We start from the raw sequence: 12,653 nt of genomic DNA on the forward strand, positions 1-12,653 counted from the left end.
CCTCTGTGTCTTCGGCCGGCTCTCGCGATGTTATTTCGAGAGCCCAGCCTGTCACCAAGGCAACAGGATGCCAGAGATCGCTGTATAAGCGATAAGGCATGGCAGGGCAGTAGCCCTGCCATGCCATGACTTATCATAGCGGTCATCAGGGCTGTGGTGAAAGTCCCCCAGAGGGACACGCGTCTTGCAAAAAATAAGCCCTCATAGAGCTCCGTACATCAAAAAATAAAAAAGTTACAGGACTTTGAATGCAGCGATTTAGAAGGGTTTTTATTGCAGAAAAGGGGAAAAACCTAAAAAAAATGTAAGAATTGTGGTATCGTTGTAACCATACCGACCCGCAGAAAAAATGGAATGTCTCATTTATGCTGCATGATTAACGCTGTAAAAAAGAAATAAAAAAATCTATGGCAGAATTGATGCGTTTTCTCTCCCTGCTTTCATTAAAAAAAAAATTTAAGTTTTACAATATAGTCAAATGTACCCATAAGTGGCACCGATAAAAACTACAGTTCGCCACGCAAAAAACAAGCCCTTATTTGGCCGCGTCGACGGAAAAATAAAAAAATGATGACTTTTGATAAATGGAGAAGAAAATCCGCCAAAAATCCTTGCGTCCTTAAGCCCAAAATAGGCCATGTCATTAAGGGGTTAATGTATTTCCTGGGGAGCTGCTGCGTATCGGCAAAAAAAAAGAAATACGCTGAAGCAATGAAAACCAGGGATCGCCGTAAAATGCTCAGAATTACTACTAATGCCTAATTTGGGCGAGCTGTCATTTTGTCCCAGTGTTGTACGCAGGCTAACTCTCTCCCCTTTTTCCATTGAAGTCTATGGGCACTTGCTGCGTATTTAGGCAATAGATAGAGCAAGATCTATCTTTTCAGACAGCATATAAAACCGGCGACTCAAAACGGTCGCATATGTGCTATTTTCCCCCGGCGCAATTATTTCAGACGGCAAAAAAATCGTTCATTTGAATGCACTCATGAGAATCCAACACTTCACATGGTCCCATTTTTTCAGTGATTTTTTTTTTACAAGGCTAAATACTCGTGTAAATACGGTCGCTGAATAAGTCCTGGAACCTATGCCAGCTGTAAGCAAATATGTGTGCAAATATGCCCGCGTTCAGCTGGCCTTATAGCTAAAGCCTACGCCTCGCGTAGGTTTAAGCTATAGTCCTGGCTTCACACAGGCGTATTTACGCACGCAAAAATTTGCATTCGCACTATGCAGAGAATATTTCCAGATTTTGCGTGTTCATTTTGGTGGCACATAAAAAAAAATACAGAATGCTCTATTTTTCTGTGTATTTGCACACCACAAGTCCCCAGAGAAGTCAACGACGCACAATACGCAAGGAAATGCATGAAACGCTGAGGAATTCCACTGGGGGATGAACACATCTGGAACTCATCAACCCCTTAATGACACGGCCCTTTTTTCTATTTTGTTTTTTTCTCACCCCTTTTTAAAAAAAATCGTAACTCCTTTATTTATCCATCGACGTCGCTGTATGAGGGCTTGTTTGTGGCGGGACGAATTGCATTTTTTAATGGTACAATTTAGTGTACCATATAATGTACTGAAAAACGTAAAAAAAATTCCAAGTGGAGTAAAATGAAAATAAAAATGACATTCCGCCATCTTTCGGTGTGTCTTGTTTCTACGGCGCACCAACTACAGCAGTAATGACATGATAACTTTATTCTAAGGGTCAGTACGATTACTACGATACCAAACTTGTATAGTTTTCCTTTTTGCTGTACTACTTATTTTTTTCAAAGACATTTAATTTTTTTAAATTATTTTCTGCCGCCATCTTAGGGGCGCAATAGCTTTTCTACTTTTCTGTCAACATAGTTGAGCAGGGGCTCATTTTGTGCGGTACATCCTGTAGTTTCCGTTAATATCATTTTGGAATACATACGACTTTTTGATCGCTTTTTATTGCATTTTTTCTTGGAGACAGGGTGACCAAAAAAGTGCATTTTTGGCATTCTTTATTTTAGTTTTTGGATGAGATTCACCGTGCGGGGTAAATAATGTGCTACTTTGATAGATCAGACTTTTATGGACACAGCGATACCAAATATGTATTTTTATTTTATTATTTAGATTCTTTTATTGTAAAAGAGAAACATCACTCACCCGGCGCCGGCTCTGGTCTGCGCATGCGCTGGCTGCCCGGCAGCCGGCACATGAAAGATCCGGAGCTGCGGGGCGCGGGTGAGTACACGCTGCTTTCTGCAGGCACTCGGGTCAGGTCTCGCGGTGAGAATTCTCGCTGCCGGATCTAACCCAGCCGTCTGCAGGTGGCCTTAAAGGAGATGTCCCGCGCCGAAACGGGTTTTTTTTTTTTTAAACCCCCCCCCCCGTTCGGCGCGAGACAACCCCGATGCAGGGGTTAAAAAAACCACCCGCACAGCGCTTACCTGAATCCCGGCGGTCCGGCGTCTTCATACTCACCTGCTGAAGATGGCCGCCGGGATCCTCTGTCTTCATGGACCGCAGGGCTTCTGTGCGGTCCATTGCCGATTCCAGCCTCCTGATTGGCTGGAATCGGCACGTGACGGGGCGGAGCTACACGGAGCCCCATAGAGAAGAGGAGAAGACCCGGACTGCGCAAGCGCGGCTAATTTGGCCATCGGAGGGCGAAAATTAGTCGGCACCATGGAGACGAGGACGCCAGCAACGGAGCAGGTAAGTATAAAACTTTTTATAACTTCTGTATGGCTCATAATTAATGCACAATGTACATTACAAAGTGCATTATTATGGCCATACAGAAGTGTATAGACCCACTTGCTGCCTCGGGACATCTCCTTTAAGTGTCTGTTATGTGAGCTGACTGCCTAGAAAATGTATCTTTTTGTCTGTCAGGTGATGATGCTTGATATATGCATTTGCAAGCTGTGAGAGAGGGGAGTCGATTCTGGGTCAGTTCAGAGTCTGTTCTGAGTTCGTTCTGAGTTCTGCTCTGGTGCGGTCAGAGAGACGAGTGCAAGGCAGCTGTCTGTGGGTACCTTTGACCCACAGACACAGAATGGAGGAGGCCGAGAGGATGGCCTAGTAAATGTGGGGGACTATTACTCCCAGAAGTTCTGCAGCATGTTTCCATCCGTGAATGTGAACCGGTAGAGACTGAGAGAGAGAAGTGTGGTACCGGGCCAGGACCCACATATAACTGTGCCTGATGTTTCTCCTGTCACCCCGTGAGTTCTCCCTGTCACCTTACTTGTTAAGAAGCTGCTGAACTGTTTCTGTCCTTGAAGTTAAGTAAAACGATCGGTTGCCCGTCCATTTCTGGAGGCTGTGTCTTAAACTGTACCTGTGTGCGTGTGTGGATTTGCTCCGTCACCCAGGAATTTCCCCACAGAAGCTATATGGGAGAGGATTTACTCAATCATCCAGGAATCCCCCGATGTGGAAGAAAAGGTGGCGCCACGAGTCAAAACAGGACTACAGATAATCCATTATTTGGGTTCCCCTTTATTAACCTGCCCTCAGCCCTTAGACATGTCACCGGTTACCCCCCGGGTGGGAGACGGTAGAGCCATTGTGACGAGGCCCTACTGTTTCCTAGGCCGTGGCCTGCTCCTCGGTTACTGCATTCATTGTTCTTATTTCTCAATTTTTTTTGCCCCCCCCCCCAGGGGATCACAACTAGTTATGCTTTGATCGCTCCTGCAGTATGATGTACTGCCATTGCAGTACATCACACTGCGATCGGGCAGGCAGTCTATCAAGCCACCCCACGGGGATGGCTTGATAGGCATTCTGCCAAGACAGCCCTGGGGCCTTTCAGAAGGCCGCCAGCTGCTATGATACCCATACGTCTCCCTGCGATCTCAGAGGGGGCCATACGGGACCCCTGAACATCATTCGGAGAATTTAAATGCCAAAATAGTTAAAGTGACCATTCATACCTGGGCAAACAAAGATGGCCGCCCCGCTTCTCTGCCTACCTGCTGTACTCTGTGTATTAGTATGCATTATTAGTCTAAGACACTGCATGCTATTCTCACTAACCAGTGCTGCCCAGACTAATACACAGCGTGCATAAGGTAGTCGGAGAAGCGGACCAGCTATCATTGTTTGTCCCGGGCTGGAGAGTCACTTTAATATAGTCACACTGTGCTTGCCATGTCCATTTGGCATTTCTGCCACAAAAAACAGCACATACTCCAAATGTATCCATAGGGTGCCATACACCTGATGAATAACAAGAGAGTATCCTGTAAAAAAACGTAACCTATGCAATATATTCTTACATGGTAGCCTATGGGCAACAAATGACACAGTATGTCTGTATAGTAGCATAGGCCAAGTCATCCATAGAATCATAAAGTTGGAAGGGACGTCCAGAGTCATCAGGTCCAACCCCCTGCTCAGTGCAGGATTCACTAATCATCCCAGGCAGATATTTGTCCAGCCTTTGTTTGAACACTTCCATTGTAGGAGAACTCACCACCTCCCATGGTGACCTGTTCCACTCATCGATCACCCTCACTGTCAGAAAGTTTTTTCTAATATCTAATCTGTGTCTCCTCCCTTTCAGTTTCATCCCATTGCTTCTAGTCTTTCCTTGTGCAAATGAGAATAGGACTGATCCCTCTGCACTGTGACAGCCCTTCAGATATTTGTAGACAGCTATTAAGTCTTCCTTTTTGCAAGCTAAACATTCCCAGATTCTTTAACCGTTCCTCATAGGACATGATTTGCAGACCGCTCACCATCTTGGTAACTCTTTTCTGAACTTGCTTCAGTTTGTCTGTTTTTTTTAAAGTGGGGTGCCCAGAACTGGACACAGTATTCCAGACGAGGTCTGACTAAGGAAGAGTAGAGGGGGATAATTACCTCATGTGATCTAGACTCTATGCTTCTCTTAATACATCCCAGAATTGTGTTTGACTTTTTAGCTCTTGCATCACATCGTCTACTCATGTTCAGGCTGGATTCACACGAATGTATATCGGCTCGGTTTTCACGCGAGCCGATATACGTCATCCTCATCTGCAGGGGGGAGGATGGAAAATCCAGGAGCAGGAACTGAGCTCCCGCCGCCTCTCTGCCTCCTCTCCACCCCCTCTCCACTCCTCTGCACTATTTGCAATGGGGAGAGGCAGGGCAGGGGCGTGGCTAAGTTCCGAGGAATTAGCCCCACCCCCGCCACGCCTATGCCCATTGCAAATAGTGCAGAGGGGCGGAGAGGAGGCAGAGAGGGGGCGGGAGCTCAGTTCCTGCTCCTGGCTCTTCCAGCCTCCCCCCCCCCCCTGCAGATGAGGACGACGTATATCGGCTTGGCTTGAAAACCGAGACGATATACGTTCGTGTAAATGCACCCTTAGTCTGTGATCTATTAGTATACCCAAGCCTTTTTCACATGTGCTGCTGCTTAACAAAATTCCTCCCATTGTGTATGTGCTTTTTTTCATTTTTCTTGCCCAGATGTTGGACATCCATTTAAGTTATACATCAGGAAATCTTCCTGTGTTATACCTCCAACATACACTGCAAGTATAGCATATATAGACTCTTATAGGGTTAGCCCATGAATCATTTTCATACCAAAAGTTGAATTAAAACCCTAGTCCTATTAACCCTGACCATCATACTTAACTTCTATTTGTTTACTTGGTGCTAAGGTTGTTTTCTGGTCAAAATCAGTCTTCTTTCCCCTCTGGCAGCTAAGATTGTATTCACATGGGTGAGTTTCTCGCACAGGTTTTGTGCGTTACGAGACGAAACGAAAATAGAACCCATTATTTGCTAGTAGATCTATTTACATGAACGATGTTTCTCTTACAGCAATGCTGGTAGTTTGAAAAACTGTAGCATGTCCTATTTCTGGGAGATGCTCGCCCATTAATTTCTACGCAATTAATTCAGACGCGATTTGCTTGCGAGTGCAATGCGATTTTTACTATTTTAACTATTGGAAGTATGTGCGATAGACGAGATGCGTTATTTTTATGCCAAACTGTATCACAATCGCTGAGAAGTCGCAGTTAGGCCACTCTCACACATGCTGTTTTTTACTGTGATTAGCGCGGTGTCCCAATCGCCACACTAATCATGGTACAACGCTTCCATTGATCTTAATGGGGTCTCACAGACCTGCACTTGAACACGGTGTTTCTAACTCCACAATATTTGAGTCTGTTCTATAGCGCTTTTTAACATACCTCATCACAATGATGAGGTGTGTTGAACAGCGCTGTCGGATGCTGTGAAATGCCTTCAAAAGTGTCGCTCAAAATTGCGGTAAAATTGCTGCGATTTCGAGCGCCGCCGTCTAAACGCATGTGTGAAAGAGGCTTAGGGTACCTTCACACAGACTTGTTTGCTCACACAATACTCAGAGAACAGTACCCATTGATATCAATAGGCTCATTCTCATTTGGATTTTTTGCGTGTATGTGCAGAACAAAATGCAGCATGCTCTAAATAAATGCATAATATGTTGTGTAACTCAATGAAAAGAAAAAACACATCTGGACCTCATTAGACTAAATAGCCTTTTAAAGCACAGTGAAGGGTGTTTCGGGCCCATGTGATCATGCCCTGTGTGCGCGAAACATCCAGCAAAATGCTCCAATACGCACGCATATCTACCTTGTTCATGGCGCAAGTGCATTGGGCTGAAGTGTTCCCAATTGTGCTTACGTCCATCTGAAGGAGCCCTTAGATTGCAATGTAGGTCTGATTTTCCGCATTTGCCCATTTGAATGCACCCCAACTTAGAACAGCAGGGGGTGGCATAACACATATATAACAGCGATATCCACATACAGGCACATTCTTATTTAGGCTGTCCTCAGGATGGGTCATCAATAGTAGAACGCAGGGCTCCATCGCTCAGGATCCCTGCCAATCAGCTGATTAAAGAGGCTGCAGCACGCAGGTGAACGCCTAGGCCTCTTTTCAGTCATGTGATGTCACGTCCATTTGTCACATGACCTGAAAGTTGCTCAGTCCAATTCAAATCAATGGGACTGAACTGTAATACCAGGCACCACCACTATATAACTTACAGCACTGTGCCTGGTATGGGCTGAAGTGACCTGAGCGCCACTGTCACTTTAATCAGGATCACTGTTGATCAAATACTAATGACGTAGGCCAGCTGCACACAGCTGGATTTGCATTGCGGAATCTGGAGCGGGCGTCCGCTTCCAGCAAATACCTTCCATAGCATGTTATCGAAAAGCTATTTTTCCTGCCCGCGAGCAAAAAATCTATTGCGCATTTACACTCACTGGGAAAAATTGCAGCATGCTCTATTTTCAGGCAAATTCCATGCAGATGGCTTCCATTGAAGTCAATGGAAGCCATCCGACCCACATCATTGGGGACAGGTTGCGGGATCCGCGTCATCGCCTAGCGATGGTGTGGCTTAATCTGTACTGTGCATGTGCACCAGCGTGACAACCGGCACATCCGCAGCACAGGTTAAAAGACTGCGGACAGGTACGCTGGGGTCACCGGCCGGGCACAGGGTCGGATTCCGCTGCAGGTCTGTGTGCAGGCAGCCTGAGAATAGCTCATTCATATTGTAGTCCAGAAAAACCCCTTTAAATGATTCCAATTGAAAAAATTTGTTCTATTTAACAGTAAATTAATTAATTGATTATGGGACAACTGATTTAACCCTTTCCAATCCACTGTCTGACGTCTAAAGACATTATGATTTAAAGCTGTACAGCTCCGATGTTGGAAGACGTCCGTTGGGGTTCTCTTACTGTATATTGCCAGCCTCTCTGCTGTCAGGGCCTATCCAACGTGTCACCTCATGCAGTACTGGCTTTAGCCAGCAGATAGCGTCGTTGAATAACAGCAGAAAAAGAGTAGGCCCCCTAGGAAAACCAGGATACAAATTGGATTGGAAAGGGTTAAGATCTTTGCATGCTGTCAGTAAATGGAAACATTCTTCCACATCCAAGGGCTGAAAAGTCTGATAGAGCTATTTTCTCTAACAGATGAGAGTTTGTGACAATTCGGTAGAGTCTAGGCAATCCTTGGTGCGTTGGGTACATCTGCAGCACAAATCTCTCTCCTGCTTTGCTACAGTGGATCAGTTCCGGCTCCGAGGCAGTTTACACATCAGAAGATTGTCTAGAACTAATACAACTGTAACTGCTCCGCCACTCCGAGAAATGTTACATCTATAACACTTTGCAGAATGTTGCTGTTCACTGAAAGCAACCAGAGATACGGAGATACAATCATTATGTTTCATTTGCATAAACACCCCTTAAGGCTTCTTTCACTCACAGCTGATTTGGTGCAGATTTTGGTGCAATTCTGCAGCAAATTTCACGCTTTTAAGCCTCGCGCGCGCGGGCGACAGCGATATCGCCGCTACAAAATCGTGGCAGTATCGCAGCTTTGTTCCCGTGATTTTGTAGTGTCAGCGATGCCTTTCCTTGAGAATAATCTTGCGTCGCATCACTGCCGCCTGCGATATGATCAAGCGATTTTTTTATTGCAAAAGTCAATAAGAGTTTCTAATGGTAAAATCGCATTGCACAAAAATCGCAAGTTCGTGCCATGCGATAAACAAGGAGGCTCCATAGGGAAACATGGGAGATTTTTTTAAAAACTGCACCTCGCATAAAGATAGAGCATGCCACGTTTTTTTTTTCTCGCAACATAGCATCAGAGAAAACATCGCAGATGGGAAGGAAACCATTGAAAAGCGTGGGTTTCACAAGCATGCGTTTTGTAGCGCTATCGCTCAATTTTGTAGACCATGTGAAAGCGGCCTAAATGGAATTCAAATTGAAGGGGTGAAATCTGCTCAGATCTGCACCAAAATCCGCACCAAATCAGCGAAAGTAGCCGATCCTGCTGCATACATGAAGAGTACTGGCTGTTTTTGACAGCTGACAGCCACGGGCAAAAGCCGCTATCAGCGTTGATGCCGATTGTGGCTGTTAACCTTTTCAGTGTCGACGTCAATTCTGACAGCGGAATTTAAATGTCCCAGTCAGAGTTCAGGGGTCCCGAGCGCCCCCCCCCCACCCCCCCTTGATAAGATCGCAAGGTGCTGTTCAGTCATCATGGCAACCATTGTGACGGAAAAATAAGAGTTACGATTTTTTAAAAGGGGGAGGAAAAAACACAAATGAAAGGAAAAGGGCTGTGTTCTTAAGGGGTTAATGATGGTTTCACACACAGTGGTCCTTGGAAGAAGGAGGAAGGAGAAGTAGAAGTCCTTTCTTTATATTCCCAACTCCTTTTGAACCCACTTCTGGTTTAGTCCCAGAAAACTGCATGAAAACCTGCACTAAAAACTGCTACATTTTTGGCAAAAAAAACCCCTGTGTGTGAAGCTTCCTTAAAGCGTAATTTAAAATGCAATGCACTAAATATGTCTGCCATTAGATGGCGCACAACAGCATCACAACTCTGCATCTGTTGCTGCAGGAACATTTGTGTGCACTTGTTACACTTTGCAGAGATCACAGCGAGACGGTCCGATTTGAATACACCCTAAGGACGAAAAAAACGGACACACGCACTAATACGGCCGCGTAACGGGATGAAACTATTGATTTCAATGTTTTCGTTTTCACTAGAGTGGTATTTTCATCTGTTCGAGAAAAGATAGCGCATCTCCCCGCATCAACCAGTCCAAAGTTTATTTTTTGCGCTATTGCGTGGGTTAAAAAATAACCAGAAACATAGTTCTTGCCGCATCTTGTCACCAATGTACTGTATACAAACTACATGCGAGAAAGATAAGGCAAGGCCTATTATTCCTCGCACGTACCGTAGTAATATCTAAGGGCTTCCATAGAAGTCTATGGGAGATGCGCAAATGCATGCAAAGAAGCGCCATACGCTGCGCAATTCAATGAAAAAAGAACACATCTGGAACTAAGGCCTCATGTCCACGGGGAAAATCAGGCCCGCTGCGGATTCTTCATGCAGAATCCCGCAGCGGGTCCCTCCTTTTCTGCGGACATGAGGCCTAAAAAGAAGATTAACTTACCTGTCCGGACGCTGCAGATCTTCCCTCTGTCTTCGGCTCGGCGGATGTGCTTGGCAATCCGGTAGCGTGCCGCGCGCATGCGCCATGCACACCTCTTTTTTTATTTTTAAACTCCTGCTCTCCCGCGCTCCCGCGCCGGAGAGCAGGAATTCAGCTGCAGGTGTGCCGCGGTTCCGGACGGCTTCCATAGGCTTCAATAGAAGCCTGTGGGAGCCGTCCGTGCGGGAGACCCGCACTAAAATGGAGCATGCTGCGGGTGTTTTCCTGCACATGCAATCCGCGCCTCAGGGGAAAATGACATCCGCAGGTATTTAACTACCTGCTGGTGTCCTATGCATCCCTATGGGGCGCGGATCTCGTGTGCGGGACACCCGCTGCGGATCTGTCCCCGTGGACATGAGGCCTTAGGGCTCCTTGACACGAGCGTATTTTTTTTTCACGCAGTTCAGCACAATGTATTTGTGCTGTGTATGAGGCTATATTGCGTGCGTATCGGCGTATTTTACTGTACGCTTTGCGCTCGCGGGGCTTGTTCATTTGTGCACGGCAGACGAACACTCCCCGGTTTAAATTGCTATTTAGTTATTGAGTCCCAGATGTGTTCTTTTTTTCACTGAATCGCGCAGCGTATTGCGGATCTGTGAGCGCATTTGTGCATCTCCCGTAGACGTCTATTTTTAAGACTGATTTGCGTCATTTACAAGTGATTTACGCCATAAAAGAGTGGAATATTATGAATGGCCCTGCCAATCTATTTTCCTTATGAATGTGGGCGTGGCCTCTGTGTCCAAAAACAGGGGCGGAAGGTATGCGCAGATTACACCAACGAAACTCGGTCTAAATAGCGTAGATAATGGGTTGGCGCATTCCATGGCGCTCGCTATGGATTTGCTGAATTCAGCCTTTGAGGTAAATTTTAAGCGCAGTCAGAAAAGCGGTTTCATTTCAGAGCTTCTGTGTGTTTTTGGTGCAACCAAGCACTCTTTTTAGCGCATCTCTCTTCATTTTAGCGATCGTATTTCTCTTGTTTTTATAAACCTAAACATTTTTTATTATTTTAGTGGGATACCATCTTTATGTCTGTGAATCAAGACACTCCGCCACGAGGTGTAAAAATCGCCTCAGTACGCACTTAGGAATGCTGTCTTTGTTGCCCATAGCAACCAATCACAGCGCAGCTTTCACTTCTTATACTGCTGAGGTAAAATAAAAGCTGTGCTGGGATTGGTTGCTATGGGCGACACACTTATGAAAGCTGTCTAAGAGAAAATCTGCTGCCCATAGCAGCCAATCACAGCACAGCTTTGGTTTCTTATACTGCTGAGGGGAAATAAAAGCTGCGCTGTGATTGGTTGCTATGGGCAGCAGATTTGCTTTCATAAGTGTGGTACTCATAGCAACCAATCACAGCGCAACTTTCATTTTACCTCAGCAGTATAAGAAGTGAAAGCTGCGCTGTGGTTGGTTGCTATGGGCAACAGACAGATTTTCTTTTAACCAGCTTTCATGAGAGTGTCGTGTCGGCCTACATTTTTGTAGCCCACCCTGCGTTTCTGACTATTTTCAAGATCTTTGTTTACCTGCTGAGGGCTTCTTCACACGAGCGTGTTTGCGCACGTTGTTGCGCATTTTGTTAAGCGCCTGTTGTGCGCACAAAAGAGTAGCACCTGCTCTATATTTTTGCGTTTTGCGCAGCAAAAGTCCCATTTAAGTCTAAGGGATGTGTGCAAATACGTAAGGGAAGGGCGTGACACTGCGCAAAATGCAGGAAAAACAAGACGTCTGGAGCTTTACTAGCCATTGGAATCCACGGAAAGGGTGTGTCACGCGTGCGTGTAAACTGGCCCTGTGCGCGCAAAAATTACAGTACTATGTGCGGACACGCACAACACCCTGGTTATAACCTTATTCATGCGCAAATACACTGCGCAGCAGCGAGCGTATACGCACATACACTCGTGTGAAGCTGCCATGAGACTTAAACCTGTACAGACCCAATACTTCTTAGGCTGGGTTTAGACGGGGCGGATTTGCCGCGGGAATTCCGTCCCGAATTTCGCTGTGGCAGATCCGCCTGCGGCCGCTAATCCCGGGATTAGCCAGCCATGTGGACGAGATTTCTAAGAAATCTCGTCCACATGGGACGACAAATCCGCCGCGGCAAAGCTGGCAGAAGCCGGAGCTGCGGCGTAGATTCGCCAGCCGCAGCATGTTCGTTTTTTTTCTTCTTCCGCGGCGGCCGCTCTCTCCTCTATGGGAGCACCGGCCGCAGCGGAAGAGCGAGCAGCCAGGCCGCTTCAAAAGTGTTCATATTCTATTTTCCTGCGTATTTGCGAACCAAAGGTCCCCATAGACGTCAAAGGGGGTTCGCACATGCGTGTGCAATACGCAAGGACATGCGTGATACGATGCGTAATTCCGCTGGAAAAAGAACACATCTGGAACTCATTTGAAGAATTAGCCCTTTTAATCGGCGAGTCTTTGTTTGCTGCGTGCAAATGAACATTCCTTGCGGTCGCAAAAAGTGCAGTAAAATATGCTGATGTGTGTACAAAAAAGCATTGTTCATTCCGCAATAACGCTTCACTCATGCATACGCAAATGCGCATACGTTCGTGTTAAGCTGGCCCAAGGGCTCCTTCACACAGGT

The sequence above is a fragment of the Eleutherodactylus coqui genome, chromosome 1, assembly GCF_035609145.1.
Source record: "Eleutherodactylus coqui strain aEleCoq1 chromosome 1, aEleCoq1.hap1, whole genome shotgun sequence".
Classification (NCBI taxonomy): domain Eukaryota; kingdom Metazoa; phylum Chordata; class Amphibia; order Anura; family Eleutherodactylidae; genus Eleutherodactylus; species Eleutherodactylus coqui.